Here is an 11,633-nt window from a genome sequence, read left to right as displayed (position 1 = left end):
CTTTTTTCGATGTTCTGGTTTCAAAAAAATGAAGGCAATTATGTAATTTTTTTTAGAAACTGCCAACATTTTATTTTTTAACCGATCTTGTTAATTCTAGTTCGAGCCATAACTACAGTGCAATGCCGTCGAATTATGAACGCTAAGAAAATATTGATATATTACCTTTTGACACTAAAATAAAATAAATTATGCTTTAAAACCAATACAAAGGTAACGAATTTATTAAAATGGGCGGTTTCAAATAAAATATACTTATTTTTATCTAAAACTTATGATGAATTTTGGCGTTTTGTGGGACGATATGATTTTGGACCAGTTTCAGCACATCAACGCTTCAATGTTCTAATTGACGAAAAACACCCATTAGTTTTCTTTTTTTTTTCTTTGCTTCCATTCTCTGTGCGGTTTTGCATTTGTCCTGACAGTTCGACCGTAGATCTGGTTGATGACTCCTTCCTTCATGGATATTTTTAGCATATGTAGAAACTATGACCACACTTGCCCCTTCTAATGGGCCTATTTCGAACTATTCCGTTTACTAGGAACGAGAGCCAGAATGGTTCCTTTTTTGCTGCTGGAATACAGTGCTTAACCGCACACGGTTTTTTATCAGTGTGAAGTAAAACAGAAATGCATTGATAAAGTAAATATACAAGTTTTTAATTTAGTTAAAAAAAATACATTAATAAATAATATTTTTTGTTGAGGATGCTGGGAGTCCTACGTCCGCACCCACTTAGTGACGGACCGAACCACTTGGGGGCAACTTACTCCCTCTTTTGTAGCTCGCGGACTCCTCTTTTTTTGAGTTGCGATTATATATAAGTGAAGCATTTTCCATCGATTGTCACTTTCGGTTTGGATTGGATTAAAACTTGAACTTCCGGCTTTCCAGTAGAAAAAAAAACAGTATTGAACGAGACGCACCTACGAAGTTGCGGTTCAATTTTGCAGAGCTATTTCCACGAAGATCCCGTCACTAGGAGCTGTTTTCGTCACATGATCCAAGCCACATGATTTTTCAGGTTTTGTTTGTAAAACAAAACCTTATTAAAATCGGTTCAATGTCTGTCTGCCTTTTTTTTATCGTTGGAAGTTGGAAAGGTTCAAAACCTACTGCTGGCTCCTGCCATGCAGTTATGTGAGGCTCCTGCTCACTAAAACCACCTTCTTCTTCTTCCACTCTCCCCACGGGACTGCTATAAGCATTGCATCGCGGGGCTGGATCACTTCTTAACTGCGGCGCATTACTGTTTGCTCCCTTTCTTGTTTTCTTCGCAGTTCTTCGTGCCTTAGCCGTTGATGAATCATTTTCAGCTCAATTACCACTTGATTCCAAGCCTCTGTTGATTACAACATAAAGTCCACTATATTTCCAGGTGTTAAGCGCCTGTCTGCGATCGCCTCCAGCCTAGTTCGGTGTGCTGTAAACCTTGGGCACTCAATTACAACATGTTCCGCATTCTCAGCCACGTTACCACATTTTGGGCAGCATGGTGACTCGTCGTGCCAAATCGATATAGGTAAGCCCGATAACCTCCACTTAAAAACTGTGTTAGCTCGTAGCTTAGTTCCCCGTGGCTCCTTTTAATCCATCTTCGAATGTGTGGAATGATACGTTAGGTCCAACGGTCAGTTTGTGCCTCGTTCCATCTCTTTTACCATTTTACGATGGATTCCCGCCGTGCTATTTGCCGTCGAAGTACAATAGACTCTCCGATTGCATACATTTTGTCGTAGAGACGCCGACCTTCATCCGCCAAGATGTCTATGGGGATTGTCCCTGCCAGTACATATGCTGCTTCTCCTGATGTCGTTCGATAAGCACTGTCGATAGTCGATACGCCTTTTCTAGTTTTCCGCAGTTTGATTTGTTTTCCAGAACGGTTGCCCAAACTGGAGCTGCGTAGAGTAGCACGGAACTAACTACCCTTGAAATAAGACAACGTCGACTTTGTCTTGGCCCACCAATATTTGGTAGTATTCTCGAGATCGTTACAGCGATGGAAGATGCTTTAGTTGCAGCGCACTCAATGTGTTTTTTAAAGTTGAGTCTTTTGCCAATCATTACTCCCAAATATTTAAGCGACTCTTGGGAGTAAATTGTTTTTTCACCAACTTTAATTTTCACGGTTGTGTCTTTCCTTCTTTTGCTGATTAGCACTAGTTCCGTTTTGTGTTCAGCAAGTGATAGACCGGACTTTTTCAACCAGGAATTGATCTCCCATATCGCTTCATTTGCATAGATTTCGATCTCGTCTAAGCGTTTTGTCACTATTGTTACTCCGATAGCATCTGCAAAGCCAATAGTTGTCACGCCGTTAGGAAGGCGTAGTGTCAGCACTCCATTGTACATAATTAACCACAGTAAGGGACCTAAGACAGACCCCTGTGGTACGCCGCACGTCATTGGGAATAATTTCTGTTCATTCTCCGAGTCGGAATATAGTCTTCTTCCAAGAAAAAATGCAACAATGGTGCGTACAATGTACGTCGGAGCCTGTAGTTTGGTTAGAGCCTCTACGATTTTCGTCCACTTTGCAGTGTTGAATGCATTTTTTACATCGAGTTCACCACTGCGCAGCATTTGTCATCTTGTATTGCAGCGCGAGGCAGGCCAGTCACCGTGTTGATTGCATCGACGGTTGATCTCCCTTTACGAAACCCGAATTGCTTGTCGGATAGGCCTCGTTCCTTTTCCGCAACAGCGAGCAGCCGGTTCTCCCACTGGTTTACCTGGCTTCGGAATAAGTATTAACTTTTGCAGCTTCTATTGCTCGGGGAATTCTCCTTCTCTAAGGCATGCCGTAAAAATTTTAGCAAACATATCTGGTGCTGATCTGGCTGCCACTTTCAGGCTCATATTCGGGATTCCATCTAGCCCTGGGGTCTTATTTTCAGCGAATTTCCTTGCTGCATCAAAAATTTCCTCTTCTACCACTACAGCAATTTCATCGGCGTTTACATGGACTCTAGGCAGATCTGTCTAGTTCACATCCTCTGGGAAGAGAGTGTCCACTATGTTTTGTAGTAATTTCGGACAGGTAATCGGTGGGGAGCGCTTGCCTTTCAGTGATGACATTACGGACCTGTAGGCGCCACCCATGGATCAGAATCAGCTTCAGTACACATCCGCTTGAAATGTTCGGATGTGATGTCTGTCTGTCTGTCACAGGCACTTTTCTCAGAAACGGCTACACCAATTGACACGAAGAAGGTGGGACCTGTGGACCCCCAGACATGTAGTGAGTGATATCCTCCTACGTTGAAATTTAGAGGGGTCCCCATACATGTAAGGGGGGTGTACAATTTTTTTTCATCAAATAGAGTCATGTGGAGTATCAAATGAAAGGTCTTGATTAGTACTTTTTGAAGCCGGTCTTAGTTTTGAGATTTGATAAAAAGGCGGGGAGTGGCAGGGGTGCAAAGTGATGATTTCTTCAACGGACCCATTCTCAGGAACTACTCAACCGAAAAATCTGAAAAAAATCATGAAGCTGCCTCTATATGGTGCCCAGGCCGTAAAATCCTCTCCATATCGATATCTGTTCAAATTAAGTTAATAATAGTATATTACCATATTTTTGGGAAAGTTGTGTAAAACCCCCCTTAAGTTTATCTCAGAATTATAAAAGTTGGTAGTAGTATAAACTATAATATGAAGCATATCATCTCCAAGTTTGATTAAAATCATACTATTAGTAACAAAGTCATAGTAGTTCAAAGTTATCTTTCACCTGTAAATTTACAACCCGAAATACTAAATCTGATATGCTAAATGCATATTCTTAACGAGCTACGTGAAAATGGGATAGTTCTACACTCAAATATACTCACATCTTGTGTGAGTGAGTGAGCAAACAAAACCTTTCATACCTGAAGCGCCCAGCTTCCGGTTTCCCGACTTGTTTACATAATCTAATCTGACAGATTTGTGAGAAAATGTACTTTCTATTTGAAAGTTCGTATTTTGACAAAATTCGTGACGCCATTAGCCTATTTCTAGGAGCTTTCCTTGAAAATGTTAATTTGTCGGCCGCGTATCTTCATGTTTACTGCAAATTTGAAGTAGAAATGCTGTATTTGTTTTCTAATTTTAAAGAATTTCATATTAATTTTTCCGATCTATTAATTCGGCGACAAATTTCACAATTTGAAAGTTCAGTTACTTTTAAAACATCATTTCCTCCTTTTTTCACTACCTCTAAGAAGTTTCCCCTTGCCATTTTAATAATCTGTTTTTTTTTCAATTGAAATTATTAGCCTGAAATAAACCTGAGGAATTAGTTCTTCCAAAATATTTACAAAATATTGATAATTTAAGGGAACTCACCAAGACGGCACTGCGGCTAAGCAAATTTCGCGCTAAAAAAGTGGCATCGAATCCACACATTGAAGTTGAGATACCCTTATATTCTTAATTTTATTATTGTACTGACCTTAAGAAATGTATGCTGCAGTACACATTGTAACATAAATGAAAATTTTGTTTTACCGTTACTTTTTTGGGGCTAAGCAAATTTCGTGCACTGTATCGGCTTTTCTGTACATACTGTCAATTACACGATTTTGCTACAACTTGAAGAATTTTATAAGCCGTTTACCTTTAAGACTATTAAAATATATCGACAGAATAATTGATCGTAAGAGATCCGGTGTGATGGGCCCGGGAAATCGATTTTTTAGCCGTCAAGGTAAAATTTTATTGTTGATAATCACATTTTAATTTTCAAATGCGTTTTTCTCGAAACTAGGTGTTGAAAATCAGGTGCCATCATAGCCCAAAATCTATCCAACGAAATTCTTAGAAATTTTCACAACTTATCCAAAACATATTTCAAAGGTTCATTAACTAGGATAATTGCGATTTACCGGGTCATTTTTTATACATTAAAAAAGCCGTGAAAAAAGCCCCAAAATTTACAAAAAAAAAGTTTGAGAAGCTGCCAAAAATTTACCTTTTAAAGATTTTTATTTAATTTAATTCTATTTCGCGAACTGTGACATACTCCACACATTAAAGCGCCGTTTATTATTTTCTTTAAGATGAGCAGAGCGTCCTGTACTATGATACCAGAAAACACCTTTTTTGGAGATGGGTCGTTAAATTGCCATACCGTGAGCGATGACATCGGGTAGAAAAAATTATTGTGTGCGTGTGCCGTTGAATAAGTTCTCTCGAACGTAAAGCATCCACCGTCGTTGTTCATAAGCTCCGCCAATTTTCTCCGAAATTCTGTCACGTCGACAGATTAGCGAGACACCTTCGCGACCACGGGAAGCGCGTGCACATCGTGTATCTTATCCGCAGTCGCGGCCAACTCTTCGCACTCTAGGAAAGCCGGTGTGCCTTAAGTAATCCAATTACTTTTTATTTTAATAATTTATTTACCGTTAAGTAATTAACACCACTTCTCATTTCAACAATCCTTATAAATATTTAAGATATTTTAAATTAACAATTCATATGTTATTTTCATTAATGTACACTTAACATTACTTTTTAATTCAACGAACTCCAAAAAGACTTCTCTGTTCAATTCCCAACTTGATATCTATAATTTGTGACAGGTCTCCTAAAACAAAATCATTCATCGCACACTTTTTTGAGATCTTCCACTCCCTTGGCGTGCCACGCAAAGTGGATAGATCCGCGCCATCTATTTGCTCGCACTCGCAACATTCGAAATAAATTTCGAATGCTGCGAATCCTGCCGCGCCACATCACTCCGCCCCCAGATGAAACCTAGGGGTTTCAGCGACTGATCCCCGAACTTCGTTCGCCGTTAATCCACAAAGCGGACACGACGTTGCTTCGGGGCGCACGCGGGTTTCAGTCTGGACAAAGAGACCGCCTTTTTGTGACCACTGATCTCGAGCTGGAAGAAATGTTCTCCCCGCTCGAGAACGCGGTACGGGCCCTCATATGGAGGCTGCAGCGGCTTCCGGACGGCATCCGTCCTGATCAGCACGTGCGTGCAAGTGTCCAGCTCCTTGGGCGAACAGGCAGGTATGGATGAGTGTCGAGTGGGTGGTGGCGCTTTGATGCGTCGGAGATTGTCTCTCAGCAGACGCACCAACCCCGACTCCGTGAGACCCGATCTCTTGTCGAAGACCGGATCGCTTGGGAGTCTCGGGTTCTCCCCGTAAACCAGCTCCGCGGGGCTGGCAGCAAACTCCTCTCGGCGGGTTGTTCGAAGGCCGAGTAGGACGAGAGGCAAGACTTGCGTCCAGGACGGGTCGTCGCGTGCCATAATGGCGGCTTTCAGCGTCCGGTGCCAACGTTCCAACATCCCATTGGATTGTGGGTGGTATGCCGTAGTCCGCTGGCGTTTAAAACCAAGGAGTTTGCCTAACTCGGAGAAAAGGGTGGACTCAAATTGCATTCCCTGGTCAGTGATGACCACTGCAGGGACGCCAAAGCGAGGTATCCACTCTCGACAGAGGGCTTCAGCACATGATTGCGCCGTGATGTCTTTCAGAGGTATTGCCTCAGGCCACCGCGTGAACCTGTCGATGATTGTGAGGCAATACTTATAACCGTGCGAGTCTCGCAAAGGCCCTATAATGTCGAGGTGTATGGTGTGGAAACGCTTGGTAGTGCGGGGGAATGAGCCCACTTCTTTCCTAACATGCCTGGAGACCTTACATTTTTGGCATGCGATGCACTCTCTGGCCCAGGAATTAATATCCTTGTTCATGGAGGGCCAGAAGTATTTTCCGGTGACTAACCGGTTTGTTGTCCTGATGCCGGGGTGCGCCAAGTCGTGAACTGCGTGGAACACTTCCTTGCGAAATGTGGCCGGAATGTATGGCCGAGGTCCCTTTTCCGAGTCTTCGCAGCAGAGCGAGAGGTTTGAGCCGAAGATGGGCAACTCCCGAAATTTGTATTTGGGGTTGGACTTGAGGCTCTGAAATGCTGCGTCATCCACTTGCGCCTTGGCAATAGCCGAGAAATCGAGTGAGGCGGGGATGTTAACTTCGGAGACACGAGACAAAGCGTCAGCAACAATGTTGTCCTTCCCGGACACGTGCTGGATGTCCGACGTAAACTGGCTTATGAAGCTCAGGTGTCGAAGCTGACGAGGGGACGCTTTGTCGGGCTTCTGTTTCAAAGCGAACGTGAGAGGCTTATGGTCCGTGAACACTGTGAACGGCCTGCCTTCTAGGGAGAAACGGAAGTATTTGATGGACAGGTATGCGGCGAGCAGTTCGCGATCGTAGGTGCTGTAGTTCCGTTGAGCGGGATTCAACTGCTTCGAGAAGAAGCTCAACGGCTGCCAAACTTGGTCCACCTTTTGGTGAAGGGCAGCACCTACTGCGTTGTCAGAGGCATCAACAAAAACGGCTAGGGGTGCATCTTGCAGAGGGAATGCCAAGAGCGTAGCGTCAGCCAGTTGTTGACGAGATTTGTCAAACGCGCAGATAGCCTCTTCAGACCACACGATCTCTCGTGTGTCCTTAGTTTTGGGGCCAGACAAGTACGCGTTCAAAATGGACTGGAGATGGGCGGCCTTGGGCAGGAAACGACGGTAGAAGTTCAGCATGCCCAAGAACCTCCTCAACTCCCTCACTGTCTTTGGACGCGGGAAGCTTGTGATTGCTTGCACCTTGTCTGGGTCGGGCTGTATTCCTTCAGGGGAAATGAAATGGCCGAGGAATCTCACCTGTTGTTGAAGGAATTTGCATTTCTCAACGTTTAGGACTAAACCGGCCTCAAGGAGACGTTGAAAAATGCACTCGAGATGGGCTAAGTGCTCAGACTCAGTGGAAGAAGCGACCAAAACATCATCCAAATATACGAAACAGAATTCGAGGTTTCGCAGGACTGAGTGAATGAACCTTTGAAAGGTTTGCGCCGCATTGCACAATCCGAAAGTCATTCGGGTGAACTCGAAGAGTCCAAAGGGTGTGCATATTGCCGTCTTTGGAATGTCTTCAGGAGCTACTGGAATTTGGTGATAAGCCTTGGTTAAGTCCAAGGTCGAAAAGATGCGGCAATTCGCGAGGTGATGCGCAAAGTCATGGATGAGTGGAATTGGATATCGGTCAGGAACAGTCTGTGCATTTAGTCTTCTGTAATCCCCACATGGGCGCCATTCGCCGTTTGGCTTAGGGACCATATGCAGTGGGGAAGACCAACAGCTGTTTGAGGGCCTGCAGATACCCTGTTGAACGAGTTGTTCAAACTCTTTCCGTGCAATTGCCAGTTTCTGAGATGGTAGAGGACGCACCTTCGAGAAGATCGGGGAACCAGTAGTGATAATGTGGTGCTGCACATTGTGCTTCACTGGTTTGGAGAGACTACAGTTGGTAGTAATCTGGCTGAACTTTTGGAGAAGTGCCCGAACACGAGAGTCGGTAATGTCTTCTAAAAGAACGGAAAGATTATTGCCTGGGTGAGATACCATATGTCCCGACGTATTAAGGTTGGTCGTGGAATCTATAAGAGACTTGTTTTGCAAGTCCACCAGCAATCCATAGTGACACAGGAAGTCTGCGCCTAGTATGGGGAAGCTGACATCCGCTAGGATGAAACGCCACGAAAACGTCCTACGCAAGCCAAGACTCACGTCCACTTGCCTATACCCGTACGTGTTTATGCGGGAGGAATTTGCTGCCGCAAGTTTGAGCGGTTGAGGGAAAAGTTGATGATGCTGGGGTACGGGAAGAACCGAAACCTCCGCACCCGTGTCGACGAGGTAGTTGCGCCTGCTGAGGGGGTCAAAAATAGTTAGGCGACGTGGTGCTGCGTTCTGGGTGGCCGCCGCCAAAACCCCCCGCGGACCTAGTTTTTTGCGGTAGAAGAGAATCTACACGGTAGCGTACATCTTGTCGCTTTATCCCCGAATCTGCGGTGGTACCAGCAAATCCCTGGGTCCGTGGACTGTCCTGACGACCTGCTACCTGATCGCCCTTTTCGGATGGCAGACCGCGAGCGTGCTCGCGATCTGGCGCCCGAACGCTGAGCGTCCAACGTCGCCCTCATCTCGGCCATACTGGCTGTTAATGCAGCAATCTCGCGCCTCAATTCACCCACCTCATCCGACGGTGGTTGAACGGCCGCCAAGGTTGGGCGTACGTACACCTCCTGAACCTGGTCGGCCGTCGCTGCCAGTTCCTCCAAGGAACCGGAGACGCAAGCGAGGATCGCCTGGGTGCCCTCCGGGAGCCGACGCAGCCAGAGCGACTTGATCAGGTCTTCGCCGATCTTACTCCCACCCAATTGCCTCATTTCACGAAGCAATTGGCTGGGAGTTCGATCACCTAAGGTTAAACCTGCCAGCAAGTGGTCTAATTTTGCCGACTCGCTTGCCGACAGGCGCCTGATCAACTCGCTCTTGAGCTGCACATACGATGTCGACTTCACCACGTCGGACACCAGAAGTATGGACTCTTCGTCCAGGCCGACCACCGCGTAGTTGAAGCGGGTCGCGTCCGATGTGATGCCGGACATTTGGAATTGTGCTTCCAAATGCACGAACCACAGTTCGGGGTTCCGCCGCCAAAACGGAGGAACGCGTACGGCGAGGGCGGTCACTTGCGGGTTCGATGGGCCCGCCGCGTCCCTATTGTCAAAAGACATCTTGTTTCACGAAAAGTACGAGATTGAAATGCAAACGCGGTGAGTTTATTCTGAAACGCGGTGAACTTTACACCGACACGGCAGGCCGCACCCACAAATGCACGCACGAAACGAAAAAAAAAACGAAGCGGACGCTATCCAGCGCAGACCAAAAACACCGCCAATGAGAATGGAGGACTCGCGATGTTAAACACCTGCACGCCGTCTCTTGCAGCGATTTCAATTTTTTTTTATTACTATTATTTTTTTTTTTAAACTGAATCAATAATTTCACTTAAATATAAATGAATAATAACTTCTCTTAAGAATAACTCCTCGTTGTTTGTCGGCTGTAGCTGCAGCGTTGGCGGTGCTGGGGACGTCCGTTTGTTGCTGTTGTTGATTGTTGTGGCAATGATGACTAGTCCGGTGCGTGAAAGGTGTTGTGCAGGAGGGCGTGCGTACGGGAAGTCGCGTGAAAATCCACTTCTGGTGATGGTCCGACGTGTGTCGCGCAGTACACTGTGTAGAGAAGGTTTGTTGATGGGGATGATGATGTGCTTGAGTTTTTCAATTATATGACACCTCGTGCACAGCATTGAGGAATTGAGACTTCTGCATTTGGAGCATATCGATCTTCTCGATTTGTTCTTGGACGTAATCCACTTTCCGTTTGAAGTAGTCTTTGGAGTCTTGTAGAATTTGTAGGCCACGAAGGAGATGGCTAGCAGGCCAATGGTAAGGACGATTCCTCCGATGAACGAGGGTCCATCGAAGTGGCGGCAATTCGGAGGAGGCTTGACCGTGGTTGTTGTGCTGGGACTAGGAGGCGTCGTTGGGGTTCTTGGAATTGGCGTTGTTGAAGTTGAGGTGGTCGAAGTGCTAGATGAACTTGAGGTAGTTGAACTGGTGGTTGTGCGTTAGGAAGTTCCGGGGTCACCAATTAAGTAATCCAATTACTTTTTATTTTAATAATTTATTTACCGTTAAGTAATTAACACCACTTCTCATTTCAACAATCCTTATAAATATTTAAGATATTTTAAATTAACAATTCATATGTTATTTTCATTAATGTACACTTAACATTACTTTTTAATTCAACGAACTCCAAAAAGACTTCTCTGTTCAATTCCCAACTTGATATCTATAATTTGTGACAGGTCTCCTAAAACAAAATCATTCATCGCACACTTTTTTGAGATCTTCCACTCCCTTGGCGTGCCACGCAAAGTGGATAGATCCGCGCCATCTATTTGCTCGCACTCGCAACATTCGAAATAAATTTCGAATGCTGCGAATCCTGCCGCGCCACATGCCCTTCGGCATTCGCTGAAGCCACAAAAACTTTAGGGAGCTTCGTATCGATCTTGTTCCCACCCAGCTGCTTCATTTCCTGAAACAGGTGGTTGGGTGTGCGCACGCCGAGCATTAAAACAAGCGATTCAGCCTGGCTGTCTCACTTACCGACAGGTGCCTGGTAAGCTGCTCCTCAGCTGACGTACGAGTACCCATTTAGCACGTCGACGGCGAATAAGATGGATTTCTCGTCCATGCTGACTAACGCATGGTTGAATTAAGCGGCGTTCGTCGTGACGCCCGCCTCTAATTGGAGAAACCACGCCTCCGGGTTTCACCGCCGAAAAGGTAGTACCGTAACCGAAACGGCAGTTAGGAAGGCAGAACTCCCATACCATAGATAGACAGATGCTAATGAAATTTGCGGGTACTGTTCAATAAGAGGACGAATATGTATATGCTTTCGTATGCAGAGTAAAGTGTAAATGGGTAAATATGCGTTAGATCGATTTTGCCCACAATATTTATGCCTTTAATTTGTATGCACATACGCAAATTTTGTTTGGCAATTTATGACGGAATATTTTGCTTTCTTAGCTGAAGCCGAGAGCTGAGAGGTATTCCGCTGATCCTCACCGATTTAGAGGAACATGTACCTGAAGTATTCTAAGCGGGAAGGGGGTAGGCATTCCCTGAGAAATTAATAGCTATTATGAGAGCGGTATATAACAACGCACGTGCTGTATTGAGGTAAAATTCCAGAGGA

The sequence above is a fragment of the Hermetia illucens genome, chromosome 1, assembly GCF_905115235.1.
Source record: "Hermetia illucens chromosome 1, iHerIll2.2.curated.20191125, whole genome shotgun sequence".
In the NCBI taxonomy this organism is placed as follows: domain Eukaryota; kingdom Metazoa; phylum Arthropoda; class Insecta; order Diptera; family Stratiomyidae; genus Hermetia; species Hermetia illucens.
The sequence above is the reverse complement of the archived record's forward strand: the minus strand, read 5'-3'. Positions refer to the sequence as shown.